We start from the raw sequence: 19,287 nt of genomic DNA on the forward strand, positions 1-19,287 counted from the left end.
TGCGCGTGAAAACTTGTATTTGAGTTATTACGAGTGCCCCGTGCCTTTGTTTTTCCATTGTAATATAAATGCATATATTCTGTAAGGGTTGAAGTTGAAGTTCTGTTTCACGTTTGGGTAAACTTTAAATGTTTGTTTATGGAATAAATTTACTTCAAAGTACTACATTATGTACAAGGAAAATACGTAGTTTTATTTATTTGTAGTAGACACGGTTTGATATTAATTGCTAATACTTGGGATAATAGTTTTTTTTACAGCTATAACATAAACTAAATAAGTAGAAAAATCTTAACAATGCTAAAGCCAATTAAAAAAATCCACTGTAAATATAATGACACATAATATATAAGAAAATAAGTTTAGTAATTGTATTTGTGTGACGTTTGTAATCATGTGTATGTGAATGTGTGTATGCGTGAATGAATGAGGGAGAGGATACATGTGTGTATGGGAATGAATGAGGGAGAGGGTGCGTGTGTGTGGGTGTGGGTGCGTAAGTATAAAAAAATAATTGTTTAAGACTTGTAATTATATTAAAAATGGTACAATACAATACAATAAAAAAGTTAGAAACCTTTTTGTTTAAATTCAAATCAAGAAATGATATAAATTGTTTTATTTTTAAGTATGTTAAATTTCAAAATCGTATTCTGAAAAAAAAAGCATTTTATTTTAAAATTTAACTGATACACATCGAATGAATAATGTGCGACGAGTCCTATACAATACGATAGGTAACCACAAAATGCAGTAAATACGAAATAATGACAACAACAATAAAATAAGGTTTGACAATACGCGAACGTTGATTCAAAATGAACCACCGGATAATTATACCGACATAGTACTGTATGCACAACGATAAATATAAACGAATAAAAGAAAATGCGCGTTAGTAAAAGTAGTATCTATATTTGCGACCCTGTTTAACTATCGATCGAAAATAACCGTAACTATTCGGGATACAAAGAAAGCGAAAATGAATCGGGAAAAATGATATAATTTCAAAGCTCCGATTAGCAGAGCACGCCTCAAGTTTACCGTTAAAATTATATCTGAATGCCAATACTGTGCGGGAGGAGGGTTGGGGAATGACGTACGGGAAATTGGGAATTAAAAGGGAACGGCTACGTTCGTATTCCTAAGGATCACTTTCGTCTGCCAAGAGTGACTAATAGAGAATGACGAACCGAACCCAGTGAGTTAATAAATCTCTTCTGACAGTCCCGAATAGGGGAAAAGTGTAATGCGCTCCAGCGGAGGCGGGGGCCGGAGGAAACTAATATTCGACCACCGGATAATGTATATTTGCAAAATTGTGGCACTTTAGTTCAGTAAAATATTGGGACTCCGACAGTGATTGATAAGAAACGAGTGCGCCAACATCCGGCAAAAAAAATGAACTAAAGTATCGTCCACACGAAGACAGGACAATATTGTCCTGTCCCATCATCAGACCTATACTGGCCTCATGAGCGAAAGGGCAGTTTTTTGACAGCAATCACAAAATAAATTAAATATGAGGTAATGTTCTATTAGAAATTTCGAACAATTTGATAAAAACATAAAACAGCGTAGACGTTACACAAACAGGTTTTATACTTATGGTTATTTACAGTTTTTTTAAATTTGCATAAACTTTATAAATAATAAAGTGTCATATCTCGAAATATGACTTTGGCAAAAATATGACTTTTTGTTTATGAGGGCGGTATTGTCCTCGTATGCACTGAAATTTGGAGGACAGGACAATGGCTTGAGATATTGTTCTAGAGATCGACGGGAAGGCTATCAACGCAGGATAATAGATTACTACCACCGCTGCGTGCGGCCACATTGTCCTCGTTTGAACACACACAGACGGCGGTAGGACAATAACAATTCACTATGCGCGTGTGTCGCTCCCGGGCATTTTTCTTGGCGGCATTTTCTCCATTTTACTATATAGTTCGTCCTCAAACAATTCCAATGCATCTTGGTATAAAATAATATTTTTCGCGAACGAACGTGTGTATTTATTTTCGCAGCGTTCCGCTGAGGACTACGATCGAATTGTCTCTAGTCGGTCGAGGTTGTTCACGTGTGAATCCGGCTTAAACGTTGGACGGAAAATATAAATCGATATTATAAATGCGGTATTGACTCGTACTAACACAGGTAAACGTCCGTTCGGTTTACGCCGATTTACAATTACGCCGTTCGTTCGGCCGACACCACACAACAGTAGGCGCCGCGATTCTAATAGAAGACACACTTTTACACGTTGTTTTATTCTACTACCTTGTACGCGAGCAGCCTATTGTGTGTGTGAACTTGTTTCCGACTTAGTTTTCGTTTTGTTTTTAAGACAAATAAAAAGATATGATTATATTTTTTATTTTATTATTATTCAAATTAAAATTATATATTTGTTAACATATTACAACAGAGATGAAGAACATTTAAGAAAAGGTAATATAGAAGTCTAGGCATCTACAGGGCTTATGACCTGTCAATGGCTGGTTTAAGTGGCCACTTTACACACTGTGTAACATTCACCATTTTATATATTTGTAGTTTATGCTATGATTCTGCAAGAAAAGAAGCAACAATCAAAGTAAATGAAATTGTATTTTTTTTTCTAAAAAGTTTGAGAATATAATTTAGTACCGACGAACTGGAGAGTTAGTATTTATTATAAAAAAATCATTATTTATATCAAGAGATTATCATTTATTTTGTAAACGAATTGAAACTTTATTTTTTAAATACATTTATAATTTATTTTGAATATAAATAAGATATGTATTAAATAAACATGTTAGATTTTTCATACAATTTTGACACGAAACCTAACCTTATATCTTCCATTATACTTGTGTTCATTTTACGCCGGTGTCTTTTGGAACGGAACCCCGGCGTAAAACGACGTTTACCTGTACTGTAGTTATTAGGGAAAGAAAATATATAAATTTAGAGAGTCACAAAGTCGTATTTTGCACAAACTCTCAGGTAAATGGAGTATAAAATATCTGAATCTATGAGTGTTTGCGTCATAAAAATACTTGTGCTTAAAATATGACATAAAAGTTGAGAGATCGGTTCTCGGAGTATGTGACGGGGAAATTTAACTTTCAGAATTTAGTTCAAGCGGAAATAGCTGAACGTATTAAATTTATGCATTGCACAAGAGGTAAGATATACTGTCGTTTAACATGTATATTTTATGAATAAACGAGAATTTCATACTAGAAATTTATAAACGTGCATAAAATGAAAATGTCAAAAAGTCAAATTCGTTTTACGTTTTGCTAAAGCGAATGTTTTTCAAGATATGCTTTATATGTAAGAGTACATTACCAAAGGGTAACAACATAACCAAAGGAACCAAATAACGCAATATTTAAAACAAATAGAATGGTTAATTAATTTGTGCTAAGATATTAAGTAATATTTTAAAACTCCATTAAATTTTGTATCATCGGCATCGCTTATCCACCCCGATTGGTGCCTAAAAACCGCATTAATTTGAACTCCAATCGCAACGTACTACGATATCTTTTTATATACATAAAAGAAAAATGGTCAATCTTATGATTCAGATAGGTACTGGTCTAGGGGTGGTATTTTGAATGCAAAATCGCGCGTATAAAACGCATTTTTAACGCGTATTTACGTACTAAATACACGCTAACAGAGCCATCTCTTCGCGCGCAATTCCGTTCAGAATACCAGCTTAGGGGGTCGATTACAAAAGTTACCTTACGGTGGTACATACGTAGACGTTATTCTACTACCTCCATCTACCTTATTATTACGAAGCCGGCTCTACCGACATGCAAATACGAGTTTTCAGGAAGATATGGCTATCGATGAGAAAAAATGAAGTGGTAATTTATATTTTTTATATTGACAACATTTCGTCCAAAGCGTTGCCATTGCACCTTACGGCGCATGCGTTTTATGTAATTTCAAACGTCAAATGATCTGGCGCATGCGCTGTAACTACCCAGATTTAAAAAATCTTAAGCACTAGATGGTGATACTGCAGTCTTTACTGTCAAACTTTACTCCGCACTTAATATCAAATTAAAATATACTATTTTATCTATCGTATTTTAAATAGGCTCCTGTGATAAAAAAAGTACCTACCTCAAAACCATTTTAAATTAAATTAAAGCGCCATTAAAGTCAAACGCGCTAGCTTGAACATAATATTTATTACTTCCAGTGCGTAGAAATGTGTACCGTGGGGTGCGGGTGCCCTCGATAGGTATCGATGTACTTGCTACAAAACTTTAAAATACATGGTCGATAGTGAATTTTCGTAATCGCTCAGAAGAATTTATCTTCAATTAAACTGGCATAGTGAAGGTAAGGATTCGTATCTTCCGATTGGAATCGCCTCCCAGGGGCTATTAAATTTTCAGTGGAAAACCACCACTTTAAATAAGTATATTTTATCAATCTTAATGGGGATTTTAAATTGAGACTTCATTTATGGAGGGGAAAGTCGTTATCACATTAAAACAAAATACGCCTAATCAAAAACTACACAGATTTGTGCTCAATAAAAAATGTGACTTAATTTCTGTATATATTTTGTATTAGTTGAATTTAAAATATTCCCCTCATAAGCGTGAAAAAAAAACACTCCCTCTATTCACCGAGGCACGTGTAAAATGAAAGAGTGCGTAATGTGTCGGGGTGACAATCTCCAGACTTGATCTTATTCAAGAGTCTACATAGTGTACCGCAAGGACGACAAAATGCCCTTATTCTTTTGTGTAGGTTGCAGAATACATTAAAAAGATATATATTTAGATATTTTCCGACAAAGATGAAGCTGTTGAGAATATTATATGTAATCGGCTGGTGTAAGTGATCGCGCTTTACACATTGTGTAACATTCACCAGTAACTAAATCAAAACTAAAAATACATATGATGCACTCTGGATTGAAATTATTTTCTTCGCTTAATTTATTATACATATTTGATGTTGATGTAGTCAAGTCCATCAGAAATTTGGGAGTTGTTTTGGACTATAAACTGACATACAACGAGCATATAGATAATACAATAAATAAATAAATATTTATTACGCTTGCGCTTAAGGTGCCAGCAGGCTTATTCTGTATCCATTTTGATTCGAAAGTTCGTTCGTTCGTCAAATATCCATCTCACTCTTACGCGAGAAAAAAAGTATTACACTCTCGTTCCCTCATACAATATGAATGAATTGACGAAACGAATTAGCTACAGAATAAGGCCACAGTACAGAGGCAATAAAATTTTGCAGTGTAAAACCACATTTACAAAGAATATTATTTCATGTCGACTTTGCCCGGAACGAGACCTCAGGATTAGGCTAACTAGATTACGGGGCGGATTATTATCCACCCGATTTTCTCTTTCAGGATTTTTACCTAAGAGTACCTATCGGGCTGAAAAAACACCCGTTCAAGGTTCTGGTTTTACTTCACATACATAATTGTATTCTTAACCCACCGAGACGCGGATACGTGGGTGTTTACATTTACACATATGTTTAAATTACATTTACAAATCTTTTTTGAATAAAATATTTTAATTTTGGCGAAATTTTCAACTAGTCGTAAATAACTCAATATTAGAATACGAGAATAAAGTTGTGGTAGAGAAGAGTTCGAACCGGGACCTCTTATTCTTGAGTCTACGATACTAGCCAAGGAACCACAGACGGGTTTCGTTTATTTATAGTAATACATTAAAAAAATGTTTTAGTTCTTCTCATTTACCCAAATATTTCGATTTCTAAGCAATTTTCTAAACGCCAAAAATAACACGAGAATATAATTTAACTAAAAATGGAAATCAAGTTACGGTTGAGTGCGATTTGAATTTAGGGCTTGATCAGCACTGCTACAGGACAACAACCCGTGGTGATGAAGGTATTTTTTTTGTTTTTGTCGGTAGACTATCAAACAAAGCCAAAAAAACTAAATATTTTTATGTATCGCATTATCAGCGGTATGATTTTTTTAAGTTTTGCAATTTTGAAATTACTGCGCCTGTAACGTCACAAGTTATCTACGGAGAGCTCTGCTGATTGGTGAATTGAATTACCGTAAACCAGAAATCTATCACAACACTCTATCATTGTTAGATGCACAATAATTCGTGACGTCATTCAAAGTAGTTCGTTTTTATTAATTTTTTAATATATTTTCGAGAAACTTTTCTGTACAATTAAAAAATCTCATTTTTACCGCGTGTAACATTTTTTGAATACAATTTCCCGTGGCACTAAACTTCATGATTATGGATAAATGTTTATCATGTCTAATGTTAGCAATAATAATGATTATAATGTTTATTTTAGTTAAATGGCTAATAGTGCAGAACCAATATTAACACAAAAAAAAACATATTTTATTTCCATAGTACAATGTAGAAATAACGAACATAAAATATATGTAAATAAAATAAATAACCCGTAAATTAATGCTGACTACAATTGTTAAATATATAAGCAAAATTAAATATCTTCCTAAAAATAAAAACTAAAAGACAAAACTAAAATAATAATAATAAATTTAAAAATAAACAGCTTGTAAGGAAAGTTCTTGACTCAACCGTATCTTTTCGGATACCGACATCTTTCATGTTACTTAAAAAAAGTTTAGAGAGGAAAGCTTCCTATTACTGTGTACTTATATTTTACAATATACCTTTCACATTCAAGTTCTATTAATTTGTCTGTTTTATGTATGCCTTGAAACATAAATTTTGTAGATGTACATAAAATGCATCAAATAAATCAATTAAACTAAATTCATAATCAAAATTTTACCTGCCCGGATGGCGGCGACCCACTCGGCGCGGTCCGCTCGCTGGGCGCGATGAGGTAGAGCGTGTAGCGGGCCTGCTCTGCCCTGTAGCCCACCTGGAAGGGGAAGCCGGGCGGGTGCTCTGCGGGCGGCGCCTCTACCGGAGGGGTCCCGCCCCCGGGGCTAGGGCCGCTGCAAAGGGCGGCCGACTCCACCACCTGGACGCGCTCGACCTCGATGCGCCCGCGCTCCTTGCGTTTCTGCACAAAACGCATTCTTTCAAACTCTTTTTTCATCATCAACTCCTCATTCGCACCCAGTGGTGCACGGGAAACTAGATTAGCACTCTAATTATAACGTATATTTTTTGTTACATGAAAAGTGGTGATCAGTTTTTATCACGATTTAGGTTTGGGCAGTACAGGTACAATACAATTTTGCTGTGTAGAACCATCTTTAAAATAAATAATTCACGTCCACCCTGTCAGGAATGGAACGGAATTTTTTTAAGAAGATAATTTTGGTTGTAATATTCAATTTCTAAGAATATCTTATTCACGTTTTAATTACCTTCATACCTGCCCTTACCGGTACCGATACTTGAATACCGATATTTTTAAATACAGGTATTTCAAAACAAAAAATTAACTTCTAAGTATTTATAGGTACTGCTTAATACTCTATTTTCCATAATTTGTAAAAATAATCACACAATTAAGGCCTGTTATTGTAAAATACAACTTCATTATTCAAAAAAATAAGTGACATGAGCCGTCCATTTCGAAAACCCGCTATCTCCCCATGGCGGTCATAGGGAGATAGGTTTTGAAAACAGACGACTCATATATCAACTCTCGTAATTGATATAGACTCATGTGACATCATAGCCACACAAGGGTTCAATTATTGTAGTCAGCATTACTTTACGGGTTATTAAGCCCATTATGTAATGTAGACAGTGAAGGTAGTATAACATGATGAATCAAAAGCTAATGAATAGAAAGCAGATAGATGCTATACTACCCATATCTACAGAAAAATATACCATCATGAGCGGCCTATTCTCACCCAGTGGTACATAGGGCACTATATTGGCACTCCAATTACAACGTATTTAGATCGATTTTGTTACATAAAAGGAGAGGTGATTAGTCGACACTTTAGGTACTAGTCCAGTAACAATGAAATATTGCGGCGTAGAATCACCTTTAAAATCAATCATTCACGCCACGCTGCCAGGAATTTAACCCAGAACCTGACGAATGGTAGCTGAACGAGACAACCGCTACACAACGAGGCAGTCGTATCTCCCACAGCCAGAGTCTAAAACACCGTTCCTGGCATTGGTTCTATTTCACACACAACCTGTATTCTTTAATCGCCCAGACGCGGAATAAAATGTCATTGCTTTAGTAGATATAAGAGAGAGGAATAAAGAGAAAAGAGAAGAGCGATCAGTGGTGATATTCTGAATCTTCTTTACCCCCTAGAGAGTGATTAATTAATAGATTTTTAGTTTTTTAATGCGACGACACTTTGCTTCATATAATGGTCACACTGAAAATTAAACGTCAAATTGTGTATAAAACTGCTTCAAAAACATGAATAAAATTAATACGGTTTGGTCAATTCAACCTTATTAAGTGGTTTGGGTAATGTTTAAGGTCACAATAAGGTTTTGAATGAAAATTATCATGTTTTATTTCAAGTGTTTATATATATTGACGTTGAAGCATCAGGGTGGCCATATATCAGGCAAAAATTAATCGCATGGAAAAAATAAATATCCCCAAATTAACCACTCTCTAGGGCTCTCGTTACCGACCTAAAGATAACAGTAAAAATTCAGTAAATTAATACATAAAACTCCTATTTAAAAAATACGTATCGTTTAAAACGCTATCTATTAAAAAAATAAAAGGTAGAGGCGTGGATTTTGTTCAGATAGGCGTAGTAGCAAGAAGGTTGTAAACCGCTGCTTTAAATGACAGAAATTGAGAAAGCATGTTTAAAATGCAGTTATATGTCATTTTAAGAGCTTTATAAACTGATAAAATCGTCTAAATCCTCCGAAGTTCGGTTTCAAAGTCAGTATCTATAAAAACCCAGTTTTCCCACCCAAAAAGTTTTCTAGTGAAAACCATTAATTCTATTTTTTCGAAATCTCGTCCATTGAAACAATTTTAAGGAACAAACTTTGAGGCTTCATGAGTATGTATCGTGTCCAAAATATGGTGAAAAGACTTTTATTAAGTCAATGTGAAAAGTCGGAATAATCGACGTGCGTGCATGAGAAGATGTATGAATGTGAAGGAAGCAAAGGAAGTGTGCCAGGACAGAGTGGTGTGGCGTTCTATCCTCTCTGCCTACCCCTCTGGGGAAATGGCGTGATGGTTAGTTAGTTAGTTAGTTAAATAGCTTTTTATAAACATTCAAAATGATGATGAATGAATTTTGCATTTAGAAAATTTTATCAGTATATCGACGATATACGACTGTATGCGTGTGTTATAGTTTATTTTTAATATGTTTAAATGTTAGTGGTTCTTTATCAACTTTTTTTTTTCGCTCTCATAATACCGTTCACTTGAAAAGACAAAGTAAAAATTGTACAAAATAGCATAATTAAAGCAAATTCTTGTAATACAAATTTTATTAAAAGCATTTAGATTAGAAAGATATTATTAAAAACTTTACACTACGGGACTCGAACTTAGTAGCCGACAAACTCTAGACGCTATTTGTGGAACCATATGCTCCAACTGTATTAAAAAAGACAATAATTTTTGAGGAGTTTTGACACGTTCATAAATCGAAACCCTTGACAAAATAAATTGTTTTTTTCATGGTCGAAAAACGTAATAGATTTGGCGGCCTCCGTGGTGTAGTGGTTAAGACGCTTAACTCATACACGTAAGGTTTCGGGTTCGATTCCCGATAAGTAAACAAAAAATAAAAGTGAATTCTCTCAAGCCTTGGTGTTCTGTTCTGTAATTCACCACTGTAATACTCCTGGGCTGTTGTGGTACAAAAAAAAACTTTTTTTAAAATTTTATTTCATCCAAGGACAAATATATATTTTATAAATGAAAGCAAACAGATGGCACATTCGAATAGTCACTGTTTCCAATTTAACGTCGAAAAATGCTGTTTTAATTTTGAAGAGAATTTCTCTTCGATGAAAATTTCACTACAAATATGTTTGTTTCTTTTTTCGTTTATATTGTTTTTTGTATATTTGTTTTTGTTATATTTCGCATAAAATAATATTTATATCATATTTAGGGTTAAAATTTTAAGTTTGAAATAATTGTTTATTTTTGTTTTATAATATAAATCCATTGAAAATCACGTGGTTTTTCTTGTTTTCAGCGTCCGCTCCTAAGTGGAGATCACTAAATGCCTCCAGGACTGCTATTCTAAACGGTCTTGCGGCCGTATTTACGTACTAAATACGCGCTATAAAAGTGGTTTCTACGGCCGCGAGAGCGTACGTAATAGCAGCGCAGGAGACCCCTATCGCTATCCATCACATTCGCCTCCTCCGCTCCTCCCACGCCGATCCCGCGTCCTTTAATCCCCCCGAATAAAGCCGAAAGATCGTCATCGACGAACTTCCAGGATAGCGGGAAGCGAGAACCCGTGGGTGCAAAAAGAGGCAACTTGGGTTAAGGCTCTCTTAAGGTATTTGCAGAATGTGTCCAAGTTAGTTATAAAATCGAATCACTTTATGCCTAATACGCACACATCCTGTTAAAAGTTACTCTTCCTCTGACAAAACTCCGCCCGTCTGGGTCTTAATATTATAACAAAAAAAATATGTCCTGACCCTGATCAGCTTCTCTATAATAATGGGCAGAGGATTGAGAAAGTTGGCCGCTTAAAATACTTAGGAGTTCACATAACTGCGGATGTTAGGATGCACTTACCGCAAGATTAGAGGAATTAATTTATTTTCTTATATTTTTCAATCAATTCTACAAATTGACTGTATACTAAAATTACGAATAATATATGTACCTATAAAATATTAATAATGACCCACTGATGGTATTATAAACGAGGAACTATAACTAGAAAAAAATTGTAGTAAACATGGACACAATAATCAACAATATCATAAAAAACATTTTTAAAACTAGACAGGACAGTCGAGACTAATAAACCAGGGACTGAAGTTATACAATAAACTACCAGACAAAACTAAACAAAAGACTCGAGACAACCTTTTTCAAAAGATGTTAAAAATATTATCATTAAATCCCCATTATAATAATAATTACAAAATATACTGAAAAGAACAGATTTAGTAAGCTTTTAAAATACGTGTGTTATTTATCGTAGTTGATACAGTTTTTTTTTTTATATATCTATCATATAATCGAAAAATATTATAAATATAAAAATACAGTTTTATATCCCGCGTCTCTTTTTTTGTTCTTTGAGACAGCTGTTTCAACTTACTAGCACATTATCACAAAGTTCTAACTAAAGTAATCAAACTCAAATTTTATTTGTCAAAGTAGCCCTCTTTTCTTTATTCCTCAAACTGTGAAAGTGCAATACCGTGTCGGAATAAAGCGCGCAAATACAAATTTAAACGCCATTAGAGTTAAGTGGTGCGCATCAACACATTAATATGGGTTTACGTACGCGAGGCTGATCAACTTGTCCGCCACTTGGAGATCTAAACTTAAATCACCTAATTACCACAAACGAATATTAGTTAAAACCGAAGACAAATAAAGTCGGAAACATACAGGTAAACATACAATAAAACTGCAACTAAAAACTTGTAAAGTTATTAAACTACGAGCGTAGGTAAAATAACAACAATAATTAACAATAAGGGCATAAGAAAATATTAAATAAGAATAAAAATACATTAAGCTCTAAAAAAACAAATTTATTTATATGTATAAGTAGTTTATTTAAAGTATGTACATATATGCACGTACCTATATTCTTCACCGCGTATTATAACTGGATACGAATGCTTAATCCTTCTTTACTATTTTCTTTTCGTTTATTTTTCTCCTAACTCGTCTACACCGGGTAGTATTTTTCCGATCACCTTTGACAACTTATTAAAACTGGTACGCGCAACCCCTTCTTTTGGGATTCGGTGTCTACGCCCACAACGTTCGTTAAAGGTCTGTCGTCGCGACGCGAATGTGTCGACGCGCGGCGTCCGTATGTTTAGGCGACTGTCGGCGCACTGCGGTCACCCCCTCAGAGGAAGGGTGAGCGAGGAGGTAGAATAGTAAGGAAATGATTAGCATCAGCGTTGCGAATTCACAATGAATTTACAATAACGGGAATTCTAAGGGAATACGAAAATCTAGACATTACATGACTTATAATCTGTCGCTGGCTGGTATCTACGAGGGTGAATCAAATCAAATACTGGCAGTGAAGTGGACGAAGGTAGGCGTAGGTAATAATAATTTACTACTGACTATATTTTTATCAGTAGCACCGAGAATATACATTGTTTTATCTAATTTCCTTTACTTATGACATTTCTTACTTTTACCAGTTTAATTTCTATTAAATAAAAACCTAAAGATGTTTTTATTTTTTAATGACTTAAAAGTACTTGAAGGTAATCGTGCAAACTGCCGCCAAAAATCCTTGCCCCCCTCTCCCTTCGCCACCCCCCACCATCACCCACCGTCTAACATCTTAAGATTTAGCGACTTCTAGCGACTTTTGAACCTCCGTTTAGCGACATTTGCTCGTGACGAGTTGGCAACACTGGTGGTACCACCGGCTCAGTAGCTATCGCGATGTCTGAGACGGCGGTACCTTCGTCCGTTGCGCAACGCATTATAATTAAGTTCCTTGCCCATGAGGTGAAACAATCCGAAATTTTGAGGAGACTTGAGGTACAAGTATATTCATGGCACTGTCAATTTTTGGAAGCGCCAGAAGCTGTCGAATTAAAGTTAACAACGTAGACCGAGAACCAGTGTGACAGACGAGAACATTCGCGCTGTTAGCCAACTTCTTGAGGACAACTGACGATTAACAACGATTAAACTGCTTCTGAGTTAAGAATCAGCTTTGGAATTCCTCAGGCTAATATTGCTGACGATCTTGGGCTTCGGAAAGTGCCACATAACAACGCCCGGCCCCATACAGTTGCTCTTACTCGTCCCAGGCTACACTGGAACACCCTCCGTATTATAGTCCGGACCTATCGCCTTGTGATCTCACTTGTTCGGCGCCATGAAAGGAGCACTTGGAGGGCAACGTTTTGACACCAAAGACACAGTAGAAGCTTTCGGGCGCAATTGTCTGATTACACAACCACCTTCTATTTACGATAGCGGGATAAAAAAATTACCGATCCGCTGGGAAAAATGTGTTTTAAAATCAGGAAATTATGTAGAAAAATATTTTTAGTGTTTGTATTTCTATCTTTTCTCAATAAACCATTAAAAATAATTCCGGTTTATATTTGATTCCCCCTCGTATATGTAACAATCGCCAATCTGTTCAAGTCAATTTCCATGTCATATAATTTCAGAAAGTTGTAATATACTCGTATACGGTAAAACTCCTACGCACTAACTAAAAGACAAAAGTATTTAAATGCCAAATTATATGCTTTACGTGTATATATCTAGACAAACTACCGAGGTTTAAATTCTAGTACCTACTTATCTATTAAGATTAGGACAGGCTATGAATATTTTTGAGCAATGGCATCTGCGGAACTGGTTTATAATTATTGTGGTGTCTATCCCAATCTCATATTCTTAAGAATTATAATATTAAGAATATAAGATTGGGCTAGGTGCAGTGAATGTGTCAAGTGGAGTCACGAGAAGTGTGCAAGATTTAAAAAGAGAGCCAAATTTATTTTTCCGGAATATTCAGAATAATATTTTTTTACCTTGTCCGTTGTATCCGAAATTACGTACGCACTGTATCCGAAATTACGACCCCATTTTCCTCACCCTAAAAATAGCAAGGTTTTTCAAAAAATATTTTATTCATATATTTTTTCTATTGCGATGGATATTATTTTTTTTAGAACCAATAGAATAATATTTAACGAAGTAATAGATAATGCCAAATCGTTAATCATTAGTTTCGTATTTTGAATTCTACATCATGAAAACAAAATGGCATCCGAAATATGGGCACTTTCTTTTTATGGTTTAAAAAAAGTTATGATTCATTTTAGCAGTACAGAAAAATAATAGCTATTTAGCGCATGGGTGCCAATTTAAATGCTTAGCTTATAAATTTCGCGTGCTAATGATATTAAATAAAATAGCAATAATTGCTATCACTAGGGTGGATGATTCGGGCATGCGCACGCGCTATCTTCCGCCCTCGATATCGATGGCCATACCACAAGTATCCAAGCACCGGTCAATTTAGTACCGAAACTACACTAATGTTCATTATGGTGTAACTATTGGTATAAATACTACCTTCTGTGGCGGAAAATTACATGTTTTCCGTAAATTTTATTTTACAAAAGCAGCGAATCGATGGTTTTGTTTTTAGTTAGGAACTGTACTAATAATTCCTAATGGGAGGGACGGTTGCTGAAGGAAAATGACCTTTATTGCTTTTGATGTTTATGCTTAGCAGCCAATTTATGGCTAGAAACGTAATTAGGAGAGTGCGGTGTTTTCTTTCAATTTATACGAGGTTTATTTAAAAGAAACACAGTATTTTATTTTATTTATGCAATTAGTACATAAATGAACGCCGAGAAAATAAAAATGTCTATAAATCAAATCTATACTGGCAGAGCACAACGGATTTTGGTACCGACACTTATGTACGGAGAATACGGTTGAGATGCGATTTGTTAGACGAATGTATGGGAAATCGATGTATGACAAGGTTATGAATAATGAAATGCAAATACCGGTATATTAGATAAGATTAAGAAAGGATCTCTAAGACTGTTTTGTTCGTGTGAAACGAATGGATGACGAAATAAATAAAGGTAACATAAATATACATAGCAAAAGTAAATGATAATGTAAGACGAAAACGACAAAGAAACAACTGGAAATGGCGCGGTGTAACAGTAGTAAACATAATTTTAAATATTCCTTTGAATAGCATATTACTTATTATTTAAAACGAGGGTTTTTATTTCATTTCATATTTTTTATTCATAAATTAAATTAAAAGAAACATCATTTTATTAATTATTTCTACCAACATGTTACATAATATCAGTAGTCAGATACATAACAGAAGGGAAAATCTGTAATTTTCAAAAATGATCAGTAGAGCTGAAATATGACTTAATTTTAAGAGTTTAATCCATAAACTAAAAAAAAAGTGTTTTTTTTTTAAAATAATTAATTACAATTTTAAATAGTGCTGTTTTTTTATTTTATTTTCTAATGTGTATTTACTGAAATATCAATTAAAACTCTAGACAACTAAAAAAACTTTAAAAAATACAGATGGTCCCTTTTGCCACCTGACTACCGATATATTATCAAGATCTATGAAAGTACTTTTAAGCATACGGGATTTAAATTCATTACACCGGAATCTCTTTTTACACGGGGATACGTTCCACGCAGTACCGTGTAAAAAAATACTAATGAAATAACAATGGTGATTTCCTTGTATAAAAATCAATTCAGATTTTTTTTTAAATGATCACTTTTTATTGTACATTCATTTTATTCAAAAAGATAACACGACAGCAAAATACTTCAAAAAATCATAGCAAATAGTATTCACTATCATATTTATATGCCTAGTAATTAAAAGAGGGGTGCAGAGAATTCTATAGAACAAATGATAGAAATATATTAGCATTGTTAAATTCTGTATGCGAGAGGTAAACTACGGTAACTCCAAATACGATGAAATTGAGTTATTACTATGTCAAAATCAAAATTGTCATCCTCCATGACGTGGTAAATAGCGTTAACTACTAATTTCTTTAATAACAAAGATGGTATTCTTTTTTTATTATTACTCCATACCAAATTAAAGGTTAAGGATAGTAAGAAAACATACAGTACTCCCAAAGATTTTTTTAAATAAAAATTGAATCGGCTTGTGGTCCAGTGGCTACATTTTCAAATAGTGAGTTATTTACAACTCGTTGAAAATGGCCACCAAAATTGAAATATTTGTGTAAATCATAAAAACCCATTTTTTTAAAAAAAATGTATTTTTGCAATGTGTATCAATATAATTCTTTTAGGAAACTAATTTACTCGAAAGCCTCTCATTAAAAAATACAAGATGTTTACTGTATGAAAAATCACTTATTTATCTCTCTTAAAAAGTTGGGTTTTTGGAGATACTGTAGTTTACCTCTCGCATACAGAATTCTTGTTCTATTTTTTTTATCTGTTTTTATACTGTAATTTCGAAACCGTATAAAAAGAGATTCTGGTGTACTTTGTGATGAAAAGAGTTATTGGATACATTGAAAGTAATATTTTTAAAATATACATACATTCATTTTATTGAGCATTTTTTTCTTACCTTAAAACAATTCCTTTAACAAATCCTTTTTAGCAGCGTGAAAAAAAATAGGAACATAAAATAAGTACCACATTAAAGATACTAGTGAAAAATCCGTTGAAAAAATCATTGTTATAAAGCTAAGGAATTCCACTAATCATTGTTTATTGTTTTTTTTATATCCTACCATTAATTAAAAAAATAATTCAAATAAGTATTATTTACTTCCTAAGTGACTATGTCACTCATTTAGGTAAGTAAGTAGCATGAAATACTATTTGACCTATCCACCCTTAACGATGCTTAGGATACCGAAATTAGGGGAAGTCATTTTCAAATATGATGACCTTATTAAGGTTATAAATAATTCTTGCCCTGATCCAAGAGAGGTACTTAAACATTTACATTAAATTAAATAGGTACATTAAATTAAATATTTAAAAATCAGTAAAAACACGTGAAAACAAGAACATTTATTATGTACCTAGATAGGTGCTTTATTACAAATACACCTTATTGAAACTTTTTGTGGATTGTCGGTGGGGATAATACATGTTTAAGTATTTAACCATTTGAAGCAGAGCTTTATATTTTAATAAAAAAAAATTAAAAAACTATTATTTCTTTGATTATTGAGTTTAAAAAATACATTTAAAAAAATTTAAAAATGGAAAACGTTTTTCCAGGTGGTATAACTTTGACTGCCACCATGCCGCCAGTAAAAAAGTAAACAAGTCTTTAAATCAGTCAGAAACTAGTTAGTGACTTATGTTAGCGAAAATGTAATGTCTATATTGTATTATGAATGTTGTAACTAATATTTACCACGGTTCTAGTATCAAAAAAATACATTGAATATGTGATACGTTTTTTATACCACTGCGCTTAAAAGAATTTAATTATTACTATTATTAAAAAAGGAACAAAAAAAATTTATAGAAAAAAACTATATAAATTCACATTCACATTTTTTTAACACCCACTTAAAAGTTAATGTTAGAACAAATATCGAACAATGAAAATTCCACAAAATCAAACCATTTTGAAAGATTTCACCAGTCTATTCTTCCGGTTAGTTAAGTATAAATAATATGTTGCCATGTCTACCTAGATCATCCCATTACCATACCTACTGTAATTTTAAATAGTTTCTAAGATTGTTTAGGTTAAGTTCAATCGATGTACTATACATCTTCAATGCCAATCCATAACGTAAGACTGTCGATTGGCTTAAAAAAAATGTTGCGTTGTTATTATAATATTTAGTGTAATATTTTAATGAACTGTATACTATCCATATGAACTGAGCTGTGGTCCCATGGCAGCGTAGCAGACTCAGAGTGAAAGTCTGAGATTTGAACTCTTCTATATCACATGTTTCCCATTTTCATTCAGTTGTTTTAAACTAATTGAAATTAGTATGTTAAATCATAAGAGCGCAAATATATATATACATTTAAAACATATCTATAATAATTATGGTACGTGGATATTGTCACCCTAACTTGTAATATTTGTAAATTCACAAATGGTAAAGAATCGTGTTTTGTCATTTTCTGTTAGAATTTAAAACAATGGATATGAGTGTAAAACTTGTATCTTCGTACAGTCTTTCATTATTTTTTTGAAAAACATGAAAAAAAAAACATGGCTACCATTCGCTATTGAAGTGAAAACTGTTATTATTTTCCCCTGAACAAAAGTAAGTGTGGGACTTAAGGTTTTACAAGTTAGGTCGACGATATGTTAAAATCTCTCTTTAAAAGTTCATTGTAATCTATTATAGAAATAAAACATAATAAATATTTTTTAATGAGCTAGCAGATAATGAACCTGGGACCTTGGCATGATAGTCCAATGTGCTAATCCCTTAAATTTGTAGTGAACTATAAAATACTACAACATCAATTGTACTCTGGGAAAACCTAGTATGCTGTTATTTTTTATTATATAGTAATATTATGATAGTGGATTTGTTAAAGAAGACAGCTTTAAGTATAAGACTTTATATTTATACTATTATAAATAAACATAAAAACATTGCGCGATTCAAAACATTTCAATGATAATTTGTAAAATTTGGTGGACCTCGAGTAGAAAAGAACTTATATTTATTTTAAATATAAGAATTCTTATTTTTCATTTTTAATAATAGATGGACATAATATGATATATATTTTATTCTTCTTCACTGAAAAACTATGCTGGGTCTAGGAATTCCTGTTATTCTTGATGACATTTAAGAAAGTCTGGATATATCGCTCTTTAGCAGTTCATCATTACTTGTTTTCATGACTTATACTAAGCCACTATATATTTTTAATTTTTATTCACGGACTACACTATTTTTATGAAATAAGTTTAATACTAAACTTCTAAGCTATAAACTAACATCGGGATACAATACAAAACATGTATATTTGCAATCTTATGATATTTATACTCGTGTATTTTTTTTGGGATATTTTCTTTTAATGGTAACTGACCGTGTTAGAAAATTAAATATAATCATTTGTGGTAAAGCAGGGTTTAAACCCCAGACCCCCTGATCCGGCGTATAGATTTTGATTTTGAGAAAATTTAGATTTTGATGTATTTGCTTGCATTTTAAAATTTAGATTTTTTTTAAAATCTTATTCTCTAGAACGGAGTATCACCTTAGCTTATCAAGTAAGGATACCATAAAAATGCATAGAAATGGCTGTTATTTCAATATAAAACCAATGCTTTTTAAAAAAATCAGTGTAAATATTGCACTGAAAAACATTCCGATGAGATATGGATCAGCTGTGACAGTCGACAAACAAGACAGAAGAAATGCAATTTTATAAACAACTAGTATTACTAATATGAAATAATCATTATAAACGTACCTCCCCGTCAGTATCATAATATGTAAAAGCTTTTCTTGTCAGAATGAACCATCGTTGTTTATAGTTCACTGGTGTAAAACGCTTTTTATTCTGGGATCGTTTCGTCATTAAACCCTGACGTAGGACATCTTCCCCTTTGTCGTCTTTCAC

The 19,287-nt window shown here is 33.1% G+C and overlaps 1 long non-coding RNA gene across 1 annotated transcript in view; it reads right to left on the bottom strand.

Annotated features, from left to right (window-relative positions):
• The window catches only part of LOC148277882 (uncharacterized), a 49,447-nt gene that overhangs the window by 22,816 nt on the left and 7,344 nt on the right, over positions 1 to 19,287 (bottom strand). Inside the window, exon 2 of the long non-coding RNA XR_015823341.1 lies at positions 6,817 to 7,053. This is a non-coding gene — a long non-coding RNA (uncharacterized LOC148277882). The remainder of the gene's footprint in view (positions 1 to 6,816; positions 7,054 to 19,287) is intronic.

Source organism: Micrasema longulum, unplaced genomic scaffold, assembly GCF_059751315.1.
Source record: "Micrasema longulum isolate JH-2025_06_02 unplaced genomic scaffold, ASM5975131v1 h1tg000962l, whole genome shotgun sequence".
Classification (NCBI taxonomy): domain Eukaryota; kingdom Metazoa; phylum Arthropoda; class Insecta; order Trichoptera; family Brachycentridae; genus Micrasema; species Micrasema longulum.